Here is a 12,980-nt window from a genome sequence, read left to right as displayed (position 1 = left end):
CAGGGTGACTGACAGGCCAGGCGCGGCGCCCGTTCGGCCGCCCGCCCGGCGCGTGTTTCGTACCCGCTTCAGCAAGGGAGCTAACCCGCCCCTTAGGACCGACTCACCCACGTACATGCACTGTTCCCGCGGAACCATTCCCCACTTCGGCCTTGAAAAGTACTCTCCGTTCAATATTTGCTACTACCACCAAGATCTTCACCCGCGGCGGCTCCGAACGGGATCGCTCCCGGACTTTCACGCCACCGCGGCGCACCTCCTACTCGCCCCGGCCTGCCCGGGGAGGGGAGTCGCACCCCTCCCGCTGGCGGGGCGGCCCGGTGTGGGTCCGACGCTCAGCGCCATCCATTTTCAGGGCGGGTCGGTTCGGCAGGTGAGTTGTTACACACTCCTTGGCGGATTCCGACTTCCGTGGCCACCGCCCTGCTGTCAGTACCGACCCACACCTTTTAGCTTTCCCGTGAGCGTCCTGCGTTGGGCACCACAACCGGGCGTTCGGTTCATCCCGCAGCGCCAGTTCTGCTTACCAAAAATGGCCCACTCGGCACCCGTGATTCTAGGCCAGGCCCCGTGCGAGGCGGGTCTGGCGCCTCACCCGTTGAAAGTTTGAGAGTAGGACGAGGGCGTTTCGCCCCCGATGCCTCCAACCATTCGCTTTACCGAGTGAAAATCGTTCCGTCGGCACCGGCTATCCTGAGGGAAACTTCGGAGGGAACCAGCTACTAGATGGTTCGATTGGTCTTTCGCCCCTACGCCCAAGTCGGGCGGTCGATTTGCACGTCAGAGTCGCTTCGAGCCTCCACCAGAGTTTCCCCCGGCTTCGCTCTGCTCAGGCGTAGATCACCATCTATCGGGTCCCGACGCCTGCACTCATGCTCCGACAGGGCCGTCAACGCGGCGACCGCCGGGCCGGCGGTGCGCTCCGGGGACTCGGTGAGTCGCCCGAGAGATCCCGCCCTCGGCCCGCGAGGGCCTCTCGCTTTCACTTCGCCGTGGGGTTTAGTGGAAACCCTGCGGCTCGCACAGGCGTCGGACTCCTTGGTCCGTGTTTCAAGACGGGTCGGGCAGGTACCGGAATAACGCTGCGCACCTTTCGACGGACCGGAGCCGCCCGCCCGGGAGGCCGAAACCCCCCGGGGCGAACCGCCGCCGTTTGTCCGCGGTCGACCACGGCACCCGAATACGACCGCTCTCGTGCCAACTCGCGCCCACGATCCGCAGGCCGACGACCCGCGTAGGGCGCGCGGACGAGACGGCCCGGTGCCGGTGGCAGCGGAGACCCGCCGTGGTGGGGCACGCGCCCGACCCCCGAACTCGGAAGGCGTCCCCGTCTCCGGGGCGCCTCCGCGGGGGGCACGGGCGACCAGCCGCCACGGCGGGACACGTCGCTCGGCTCAGCCAGTTTACCCCTTGGCGGTTTCACGCGCTTTGCACCCTCTCTTCAGAGTTCTTTTCAACTTTCCCTCACAGTACTTGTTCGCTATCGGACTCGCGCAGGTACTTAGCCTTAGGTGGAGTTTACCACCCGCTTCGGGCTGCACTGCCAAGCAACCCGACTCCGGGGTCGAGGTCGGCGGAAGGGAGCGCCGCCGGCAAGGGCCTGGCACCCGCTCTGGGCAAGCCACGCTCGAGAAGACTCGCGCGGCGCTCCCGATCCCGCTCGACACCGACCCGAACGCTACAGCTCCCCGCGGGCACGGGCCCAGGGGGTTTCAGCGCTGGGCTCTTCCCGCTTCACTCGCCGTTACTGGGGGAGTCCCCGTTGGTTTCTTTTCCTCCGCTTACTGAAATGCTTTAGTTCGGCGGGTACCCTCGTCCGATATGAGGTCGGCAGATCGCCCCATCCGTCGGGTTCGCCGCGCGTCGTTATACTTACTTCCCCGCATACCCCCACGAAGCCCTCGCTCGCGTGTACATCGAGCAGGCCCGAGGATTGAGGAAGAAGCAGCCGATCGCGTGCGTGCTTCCCCGTCTTCGGTGCGCGTCTTATTCGTCGTCCCCCGCCCATACCCAGAGGCCGGGTGGGGACGACGTCTCCCGTGGTCAGACGGGAGCCCTCGATCTACGGCCGCCAGTCGGGCCGAGACCCGACCGGTACGGCACGTCGCGCCGCTCAGTCCCCCCCGAGAAGACCGGTTGCGGCGACGTCGTAGGGCCGACCCTCATACGGACGTGGCCGGTGACTTACGCCCACGGCCGCAATTTGCGTTCAAGACGTCGATGTTCAATGAGGCAGCTGCAGTTCACACGACTCAATACGGCTGGCCGCACTCTTCATCGACGCGCGAGCCGAGTGATCCACCGCCAAAGGTTGTATTTATTTTCTCTCGCTTAAGGGCCAAACGACGACAAAGGGTGGGGGGGGCAAGCGTTGCGCGCGCGGTTACTCGCGGCGCAACGCCGCCGCCCCGTTTATCAGCCTGGACCGCTCCCCGGCCAGGGAGCAGCCCGGCCTCACCGGACAGTGTTTTAACCCTTCACCCGTCGGGCGGGCGGGCTGGGGGCAAAACGAAATCGGACGTGATCCTACCGAAGGTTCACCTACGGTAACCTTGTTACGACTTTTACCCTCTCGGGGCAGCGCAGTTCGGGCGACATCGCGACGACTGCGATTTCAGGAGCCGAAGCTCCGTCTCGCCGGCCACTCCGGGGCCCTGGCTGCGCCGTCCACCGAAGGTAGCGACGGGCGGTGTGTACAAAGGGCAGGGACGTAGTCGGCACGGGATGCTGACCCGTGACTACGTGGCATTCCGAGTTCACGGCCCAACTCGCAGGAAGACCGACCCCGGACATGAAGACTCCTACGCTCACGGTCTACACCGCGCCGGCTGGCGCCACCACTGTAGCACACGTGCAGCCCAGGACGTCTAAGGGCATCACAGACCTGTTATGGCTCCATCTCGTACGCACTGCTCGAGGTCAATCCCTGCAGGACGCGGCCTGCGCGACGGCGGTCCGGGGCACCGCCTCTCCCTGAGTGGGAAGACCGACGCCCGACCCGAGAGCCGAACGCCGACCCAACCCGTGAGACGGACCCCTCTTGACCGCCGTTTGTTATCCGCCAGGGCAGAGTCTCGCCCGTTATCGGAATGAACCAGACGGATCGCTCCACGGGCTAGCAACGGCCATGCACCACCACCCACCGAATCATGAAAGAGCCTCAGTCTGTCAATCCACGCGGTGTCCGGACCTGGTAAGCTTCCCCGTGTTGAGTCAAATTGAGCCGCAGGCTCCACTCCTGGTGGTGCCCTTCCGTCAATTCCTTTAAGTTTCAGCCTTGCGACCGTACTCCCCCCGGAGCCCAGGCACTCTGATTTCTCCGGGGCCTCGCGAGGCTTCCCCACAGGGGACGTCCCCGCGTAACCGGTCGGCATGGTTTACTGTCGGAACTACCGCGGTACCTGATCGCGTTCGTTCCTCCGACTTTCGTTCATGATCAACGAAGGCGCTCTTGGCCGGTGCCTTCGCTCTTGTTCGTCCCACCGCGATCGTCGGATTCCACCCCTCCCGCGGTAGTACGCCGCCCCCGGCCGTCTCTATAGACCTCGCCCACCGCCCCCACGGAGACCGGTCCCGTGGTTACATTGCGGGGCGGTGGCGTCATCACATCGTTCCGAGCAAAGCTGTGCGAGCACGACCTGCTTTGAGCACTCCAATTGATTCAGGGAGAACACCGCCCGTACCTTAGTGTCGGCCCAGATACGCCACGTACCAAGCCGACACGGCTTAAGACGGAAAGAGACTAAACCGGCAGCGACGGGCAAGCGATGCCCGGCGAGATCCGTCGCGAGGGTCCGGTTGCGGCACCGGAAGGCACCGCTTGCTCCATCCCCAAAACCACGACGGTGCATAATCGCCGGGGCAACGTCACCCGCGGTTTGTCGCTGCCGTCACCTCAGAGATCCAACTACGAGCGTTTTAAACGCAGCAACTACAACATACGCCATCGGAGCTGGAATTACCGCGGCTGCTGGCACCAGGCTTGCCCTCCGATAGGTCATCAACGGCACGTGTTTGGTCTACGCTCAATCCGACCGCTAGGCTCGCATGCGAGCCCAGCCCCGACATTTATCTTCACTACCTCACCGTGCTGGGAGTGGGTAAGTTGCGCGCCTGCTGCCACCCTTAAGCGTGGTAGCCGTCTCGCAGGCTCCCTCTCCGGGATCGAACCCTGATCCTCCGTCACCCGTAGCCAACACGGGGGGCTCTTGCCCGGGCCGTCTAAATTTGATGGGACGGCGAGCAAACGGGCACGCCGCTAACAGCGGTCGTCACATACCCAGAGTTCGCCTCAGCCTGGCGGGCGGCGTTAACCACCCGCCGCCGGTCAAGATCCTAATAAATGCGCCCTCTCCCCGCGGAGGTAACCCCGTTAGGAGGAGGACTCGTGTGCACGTATTAGCTCTGGGATTCCTACAGGTGTCCGGACAAACATCGCCCACCCCGTGTATTATCGCCGATATACTGAGCAGTTCGCGGCTTCCCCTTCTGTGTAGGGTGAGCATAGGCGTGCATGGCTTAACCCTCAAGACAAGCATAAGACTACAGGCAGGATCAACCTGGTAGCGTATCCATTTCCAACCCGGCGGGACGGACCCGCTGGGACAGGAGGCTACGGGCGCCGACGACCGAAGCCCAGACGCCGAGAACTCCCAGCGCTCGACTCCTTCGCCGACGGCCCTTCTCGACTCTACCGCACAAACGTTCACCCCTTCGGCCTTCTCGCTGCTGGGTCGGACTGCTCCGACCGCCCGGACACGCTCGCGCTCACACGACTCTAGGTCCTCTACCGAGGAGCTAACCTGGGACCGACTCCGGACTCTCCGACCACCGCTCGTCCAGGCGCTGGTGACCGTGGGTGTACCAGAGGCCACCGCGCGCCTTTCGGCTCGCCTTGCTTCAATTTCAATTTTTCCGACCGACGACCGCCTTCCCTACTATACGTCCCAAACCCCTGGTAAGGTAGCCCTTTTCCTCTTGCGGACTACTAAAAAAAAAAATTTTTTTGGTGCAAATTCAGATTCGACCCCAGGCACGTATGGCAAACCCGAGCCCGACCTCCGAACAGCCCGAATTTCCCATCGCACTACTCTAGCGAAGTAGCGGGAACGCGTTTAACGCCGCGTAAACGGTCTTCCGAGCGAGTACAGGGCCCTAACGGGAAGGGCCCCGAAGTTCAAAACCGGTCGGCAATGGGGAGGTCCCAGGTGCGATCATAGGTGGTGGGTTTATTTCATTCAAATTCGCTCCGTAGAGGAAATGCGCTCGACCAAAGTTTTTTCCCTCGGCCCTCGGAGGGCTTACCGCGGGAGCGTCCCGGCGCTAGAGTCCTTCTCGGCCGTAGCGAGAGCTTCTTACCCCAGGGACGCCCGTGCGGTAAAGCCTCGAATCGACGAGGCGATAAAATCGTATGAATAAAGCTCCCAAACCGGGATTTGAACCCCGGCAGGGTTGGCCGGCCCGTGGGCCAACTCGATCGAGCCCGAGTCGTCGATCGCCCGACTCTAGCGAAGTAGCGGGAACGCGTTTAACACTCCGCCAAGCGAGTACAGGGCCCTAACGGGAAGGGCCCCGAAGTTCAAAACCGGTCGGCAATGGGGAGGTCCCAGGTGCGATCATAGGTGGTGGGTTTATTTCATTCAAATTCGCTCCGTAGAGGAAATGCGCTCGACCAAAGTTTTTTCCCTCGGCCCTCGGAGGGCTTACCGCGGGAGCGTCCCGGCGCTAGAGTCCTTCTCGGCCGTAGCGAGAGCTTCTTACCCCAGGGACGCCCGTGCGGTAAAGCCTCGAATCGACGAGGCGATAAAATCGTATGAATAAAGCTCCCAAACCGGGATTTGAACCCCGGCAGGGTTGGCCGGCCCGTGGGCCAACTCGATCGAGCCCGAGTCGTCGATCGCCCGACTCTAGCGAAGTAGCGGGAACGCGTTTAACACTCCGCCAAGCGAGTACAGGGCCCTAACGGGAAGGGCCCCGAAGTTCAAAACCGGTCGGCAATGGGGAGGTCCCAGGTGCGATCATAGGTGGTGGGTTTATTTCATTCAAATTCGCTCCGTAGAGGAAATGCGCTCGACCAAAGTTTTTTCCCTCGGCCCTCGGAGGGCTTACCGCGGGAGCGTCCCGGCGCTAGAGTCCTTCTCGGCCGTAGCGAGAGCTTCTTACCCCAGGGACGCCCGTGCGGTAAAGCCTCGAATCGACGAGGCGATAAAATCGTATGAATAAAGCTCCCAAACCGGGATTTGAACCCCGGCAGGGTTGGCCGGCCCGTGGGCCAACTCGATCGAGCCCGAGTCGTCGATCGCCCGACTCTAGCGAAGTAGCGGGAACGCGTTTAACACTCCGCCAAGCGAGTACGGGCCCTAGACGGGAAGGGCCCCGAAGTTCAAAACCGGTCGGCAATGGGGAGGTCCCAGGTGCGATCATAGGTGGGTGGGTTTATTTCATTCAAATTCGCTCCGTAGAGGAAATGCGCTCGACCAAAGTTTTTTCCCTCGCCTCGGAGGCTTACCGCGGGAGCGTCCCGGCGCTAGAGTCCTTCTCGGCCGTAGCGAGAGCTTCTTACCCAGGGACGCCGTGCGGTAAAGCCTCGAATCGACGAGGCGATAAATCGTATGAATAAAGCTCCCAAACGGGATTTGAACCCGGCACGGTGGCCGGCCGTGGCCAAACTCGTACGAGGCCAGTACGCGATCGCCGAGACTCTAGGAAATTAGCGAACGGTTATAACACTCGCCAAGCGTTACAGGTCTAACGAATGGGCCCGTAAGTTCAAACGGTCGGCATGGGGAGGTCCAGTGCGATCTATATGGTTTAGGTGGGATGTGATTCACAAATTCGTTCTAGAGTAAATATGCGCCGACCAAGTCTCGGCCCAAGGCTTTACCGCGGGTGCTACAGGCCAAAGTAACACTTACGGCAGAGCGGGTTCACACAGGGACGCGTGGGTAAAACCTCAAACGACCGATGTCGTTTAAAAATCATGAATAACAGCATCCTAAAACATTTTGAACCGGCCACGGTGGCCGACCAGGCAATCGTGTAAAGATGCGCGAACGCGGTCTACCAAGCCTATCAAATATTACTTATATGGATATTATATACATATATATGATTATATATATCTATTACAGTATTTTTTATATTTTGTATTACGGGGGATGCGAGTAAAGAGCTTTTTATCGAGTACTCAACTATGCGCCGAGCCAGGCAATCGTGCTCAAAGCGCTTTACAACGCGTCTACAGCCAACAGCAACACTTAGCGTGCAGAGCGGGACACGACAGGACGGAGAAAACACTACTCACGGCCAGGTATTCGTTTTACATCTGATTACGGGGAGAGAATGCGAGTAAAGAACCTTTCTATCGAGTACTCAACTATGCGCCGAGCCAGGCAATCGTGCTCAAAGCGCTTATAAACGCGTCTACAGCCAACAGCAACACTCTAACGTGCAGAGCGGGACACGACAGGACGGAGAAAACACTACTCACGGCCAGTATTCGTTTTACATCTGATTACGGGAGAGAATGCGAGTAAAGAACCTTTCTATCGAGTACTCAACTATGCGCCGAGCCAGGCAATCGTGCTCAAAGCGCTTTACAACGCGTCTACAGCCAACAGCAACACTCTAACGTGCAGAGCGGGACACGACAGGACGGAGAAAACACTACTCACGGCCAGGTATTCGTTTTACATCTGATTACGGGGAGAGAATGCGAGTAAAGAACCTTTCTATCGAGTACTCAACTATGCGCCGAGCCAGGCAATCGTGCTCAAAGCGCTTTACAACGCGTCTACAGCCAACAGCAACACTTAGCGTGCAGAGCGGGACACGACAGGACGGAGAAAACACTACTCACGGCCAGGTATTCGTTTTACATCTGATTACGGGAGAGAATGCGAGTAAAGAACCTTTCTATCGAGTACTCAACTATGCGCCGAGCCAGGCAATCGTGCTCAAAGCGCTTTACAACGCGTCTACAGCCAACAGCAACACTTAGCGTGCAGAGCGGGACACGACAGGACGGAGAAAACACTACTCACGGCCAGGTATTCGTTTTACATCTGATTACGGGGAGAGAATGCGAGTAAAGAACCTTTCTATCGAGTACTCAACTATGCGCCGAGCCAGGCAATCGTGCTCAAAGCGCTTTACAACGCGTCTACAGCCAACAGCAACACTCTAACGTGCAGAGCGGGACACGACAGAACAGAACGGAGAAAACACTACTTACTAGTTTTCCTTCTGAGTACGGTGAAAGCTGAGCACAAAGTTGAGAGTACCGTAGCGACCGAATTTTAAAAGATGCAGTTGGCGAATTCCGCTTCGCAGAAGCCTATTAAGGGAAGAAAAGAAAACAAAAACAAAAATCCCCCAAATATTAAAAAAATAAATTAATTAATTAAAAAAAGTACAGTTGGCGAATTCTGCTTCGCAAAAGGCGAGTAAGGAATCGAAAAAAAAAAAAAAAAAAAAAAGAGAGAGAGAGAGAGAGAGAGAGGAGAGAGAGAGAGAGAGGAGAGAGAGAGAGAGAGAGAGAGAGAGAGAGAGAGAGGAGAGAAAATGCGCGCAATGTCAACAGTAGCGCAGCGCACGAATGCTACAAAATGCAGTTGGCGAATTGCGCTTCGCAGAGGTCAATGTCAATGAGGTGACCCAAATTTAAAAAAAAAAAAAATAAATTTAATGCGCAAAACGAAAACTAGCGCAGCGACCAGATTTGTTTAAAATATAGTTGGCGAATTCCGCTTCGCAGAAGCCTATTAAGGGACGCGAAAAAAAAAAAGAAAAATTATGAAAAAAAAAAAAAGGAAATAAAAAAAAAAAAAATACAGTTGGCGAATCCCGCTTCGCAGAAGCCTATTAAGGGACAAAAAAAAAATGCAGTTGGCGAATTCCGCTTCGCAGAAGCCTGTTAAAGGACAAAATAAAATGCAGTTGGCGAATTCCGCTTCTCAGAAGTCTATTAAGGGACTGAATAAAATGCAGTTGGCGAATTCCGCTTCGCAGAAGCCTGGTAAAGGACAAAATAAAATGCAGTTGGCGAATTCCGCTTCGCAGAAGCCTATTAAGGGACTAAATGAAATGCAGTTGGCGAATTCCGCTTCTCAGAAGCCTATTAAGGGACAATGGCGAATCCCGCTTCTCAGAAGTCTATTAAGGGACTAAATAAAATGCAGTTGGCGAATTCCGCTTCGCAGAAGCCTGGTAAAGGACAAAATAAATGCAGTTGGCGAATTCCGCTTCGCAGAAGCCTATTAAGGGACTAAATAAAATGCAGTTGGCGAATTCCGCTTCTCAGAAGCCTGGTAAAGGACAAAATAAAATGCAGTTGGCGAATTCCGCTTCGCAGAAGCCTATTAAGGGACTAAATAAAATGCAGTTGGCGAATTCCGCTTCTCAGAAGCCTATTAAGGGACAATGGCGAATCCCGCTTCTCAGAAGTCTATTAAGGGACTAAATAAAATGCAGTTGGCGAATTCCGCTTCGCAGAAGCCTACTAAGGGACTGACAGGAAGGAAAAAACAAAATTGAAAAAAAAAAAAAAAAAAAAATGCAGTTGGCGAATTCTACTTCGCAGACAGCAAAGAAGGAAAACTAAAAGTGCCTCTGGACGGATTAGTGCCTCTGGACGGATTAGTGCCTCTGGACGGACTAGTGCCTCTGGACGGATTAGTGCCTCTGGACGGATTAGTGCCTCTGGACAGGTGGAGAGAAAAAAAAATTCTCCAAGTTCTAGGAGATAGAACTTTGAAGAAGTAAAGTAAAGTAAAGTAAATGTATTTATACGTGTTATGACACTCTCGCACCCGCCGCCGCCGCGCGCCGCACCGCCAGCATGCCGAGCCGAGCAGAGCAAGGACTCGAAGGCTGGCCGATCGGGCCGGGCCGTGCCGTGCCGGGTGGAAAGGTGGCCGAGACAAACCCTGCTGGAGGGAAAATCTCAGCGTCCGGGGCTTAGTCTCAACGGATCGCCGTACCAGGACAGCTCTAACGCTTACAACACCCCGACGGAATACATGTGGTCCGCACGCGATTTCTTGCCCCTAACGGACGTGGATGATACCGACCCAGCCACGCGCACCACAGATCTAGCGCGCGTGACGAGCGGGCCGGTCACGGCACTAGCCGACGAACCCGAGGGTTGCCGGCTTAATGTTGCCTGCACGCTCAGGGCCCTAGCTAAGCTCACCCTTGCTCACCGGGCGGGGTTCCGACTTAGAGGCGTTCAGTCGTACTCCCACGGACGTAGCCTGGCGCCATCGGCCTGACGACCGGACGCGCGAACCAGAGGTCCGAACTCACCGTTCCTCTCGTACTGAGCAAGATTACCGTGGCAAGGGCGCTTCATCAGTAGGATAAAACTAACCTGTCTCACGACGGTCTAAACCCAGCTCACGTTCCCTGTTGGCGGGTGAACAATCCGACACTTGGCGAATTCTGCTTCGCAATGATAGGAAGAGCCGACATCGAAGGATCAATCAGCGACGTCGCTATGAACGCTTGGCCGCCACAAGCCAGTTATCCCTGTGGTAACTTTTCTGACACCTCTCGCTTGAAACTCCCAACGTCGAAAGGATCGATAGGCCACGCTTTCACGGCCAGTATTCGTACTGAAAATCCTGGTCGAGCAGGCATTTGCCCTTTTGCTCTACGCGAGGTTTCCGTCCTCGCTGAGCCCGCCTTGGGACACCTTCGCTGCGCTTTAGAAGATGTACCGCCCCAGTCAAAACTCCCCGTCCGAGGCTGTCCCCGGCAGGGTCGCTGTCGCCGTCGTGACCGCGTCGGGGGGAGTCGGTGGACTCCCCGAGCCCGACGCGACGGCGGCTTGACGTCTGAACCTCGTACGCCTCCTACCTGCAAGAAGGCGCCGAGTCCCCACTCCGTCGGGTAAGTGGAGGTCCCGCGGGGGTAGCGGTATTTCACTGTCGCGCCCGAAGACGCTACCGCCTATGCTACACCCCCCACGCTCCTCCACAGAGTCGGACTAGAGTCAAGCTCGACAGGGTCTTCTTTCCCCGCTGATTTCACCAAGCCCGTTCCCTTGGCTGTGATTTCGCCGGGGCGTAGATAGGGACAGTGGGAATCTCGTTAATCCGTTCGTGCGCGTCGCTAATTAGACGACGAGGCATTTGGCTACCTTAAGAGAGTCATAGTTACTCCCGCCGTTTACCCGCGCTTATGCGAATCTCTTCACTTTGACATTCTGAGCACTGGGCAGAAATCACGTCCCGTAAACACCTTTTCAGGCTGTCGAGACGCTCTGTTTTAATTAGACAGTCGGATTCCCCTGTCCGTGACAGTTCTGAGACAGCGTGAGTCGGAGGTCGCGTCGGTTGTCCCCCGCGCAGCCAACGCGCCCCGCGAAGGGGCGTCAGCCGAGCGAGGCCGCTCGGCCGGGGCCCCCACGGGTTTCCGCGCACGTCTCTCCCCCTCGGAGTGTCCCCTCAGGGTGCGTGCGGTTCTGCCCGCTTCCTCCCTAGCCCGACCGTCCCGGCCCTCAGAGCCAATCCTTCTCCCGAAGTTACGGATCCATTTTGCCGACTTCCCTTACCTACATTACTCCGTGGACCAGAGGCTGCTAACCTAGGAGACCTGCTGCGGACATGAGTACGGCCGGGCAGCGAGATTGACGTGCCCTCGACGGGGTTTTCACGGACCGCCGTGAGCGCTCCGGACGCAGCCATGTCTTACGGCGACGCTTTTCGGCCTGGCCAGCCCTTTCTCCGGTCGACCCGATTCCAGGGCGAACCAGACCTTAAAAAGAGACGACGGCTCTCCCCGGTGCCCACGGCAGCGTTCCCCGTTCTGTCGGCGTCGCCGCGGCGCCCCCCACGCCGGAACGTAGTCGCGACGAGGGGGGCCGTTCTCCGCCGCCCGGTTCCGAGCGAACCTTAACTGGATTCCCTTTCGGCGGTCGCAGGGTGACTGACAGGCCAGGCGCGGCGCCCGTTCGGCCGCCCGCCCGGCGCGTGTTTCGTACCCGCTTCAGCAAGGGAGCTAACCCGCCCCTTAGGACCGACTCACCCACGTACATGCACTGTTCCCGCGGAACCATTCCCCACTTCGGCCTTGAAAAGTACTCTCCGTTCAATATTTGCTACTACCACCAAGATCTTCACCCGCGGCGGCTCCGAACGGGATCGCTCCCGGACTTTCACGCCACCGCGGCGCACCTCCTACTCGCCCCGGCCTGCCCGGGGAGGGGAGTCGCACCCCTCCCGCTGGCGGGGCGGCCCGGTGTGGGTCCGACGCTCAGCGCCATCCATTTTCAGGGCGGGTCGGTTCGGCAGGTGAGTTGTTACACACTCCTTGGCGGATTCCGACTTCCGTGGCCACCGCCCTGCTGTCAGTACCGACCCACACCTTTTAGCTTTCCCGTGAGCGTCCTGCGTTGGGCACCACAACCGGGCGTTCGGTTCATCCCGCAGCGCCAGTTCTGCTTACCAAAAATGGCCCACTCGGCACCCGTGATTCTAGGCCAGGCCCCGTGCGAGGCGGGTCTGGCGCCTCACCCGTTGAAAGTTTGAGAGTAGGACGAGGGCGTTTCGCCCCCGATGCCTCCAACCATTCGCTTTACCGAGTGAAAATCGTTCCGTCGGCACCGGCTATCCTGAGGGAAACTTCGGAGGGAACCAGCTACTAGATGGTTCGATTGGTCTTTCGCCCCTACGCCCAAGTCGGGCGGTCGATTTGCACGTCAGAGTCGCTTCGAGCCTCCACCAGAGTTTCCCCCGGCTTCGCTCTGCTCAGGCGTAGATCACCATCTATCGGGTCCCGACGCCTGCACTCATGCTCCGACAGGGCCGTCAACGCGGCGACCGCCGGGCCGGCGGTGCGCTCCGGGGACTCGGTGAGTCGCCCGAGAGATCCCGCCCTCGGCCCGCGAGGGCCTCTCGCTTTCACTTCGCCGTGGGGTTTAGTGGAAACCCTGCGGCTCGCACAGGCGTCGGACTCCTTGGTCCGTGTTTCAAGACGGG

The 12,980-nt window shown here is 58.4% G+C and overlaps 1 non-coding gene and 3 pseudogenes across 1 annotated transcript; all 4 read right to left on the bottom strand.

Annotated features, from left to right (window-relative positions):
* LOC144961102 (large subunit ribosomal RNA) lies at positions 1-1,830 on the bottom strand (annotated as a pseudogene; the record flags this gene model as incomplete).
* Positions 1,831-2,156: 326 nt separating this feature from the next.
* Positions 2,157-2,313, bottom strand: LOC144961099 (5.8S ribosomal RNA). The gene has a single exon (XR_013643053.1). It is a non-coding gene; the product is annotated as a 5.8S ribosomal RNA (ribosomal RNA).
* A 205-nt stretch (positions 2,314-2,518) lies between these two features.
* On the bottom strand, positions 2,519-4,565 carry LOC144961100 (small subunit ribosomal RNA; annotated as a pseudogene).
* A 5,371-nt stretch (positions 4,566-9,936) lies between these two features.
* Positions 9,937-12,980, bottom strand: LOC144961101 (large subunit ribosomal RNA; annotated as a pseudogene; the record flags this gene model as incomplete).

This window comes from Berghia stephanieae, unplaced genomic scaffold (assembly GCF_034508935.2).
Source record: "Berghia stephanieae isolate SIO BIC M18660-M18661 unplaced genomic scaffold, UCSD_Bste_1.3 scaffold1402, whole genome shotgun sequence".
NCBI classification, from domain to species: domain Eukaryota; kingdom Metazoa; phylum Mollusca; class Gastropoda; order Nudibranchia; family Aeolidiidae; genus Berghia; species Berghia stephanieae.
This window is presented reverse-complemented; position numbering and strand designations above follow the sequence as displayed.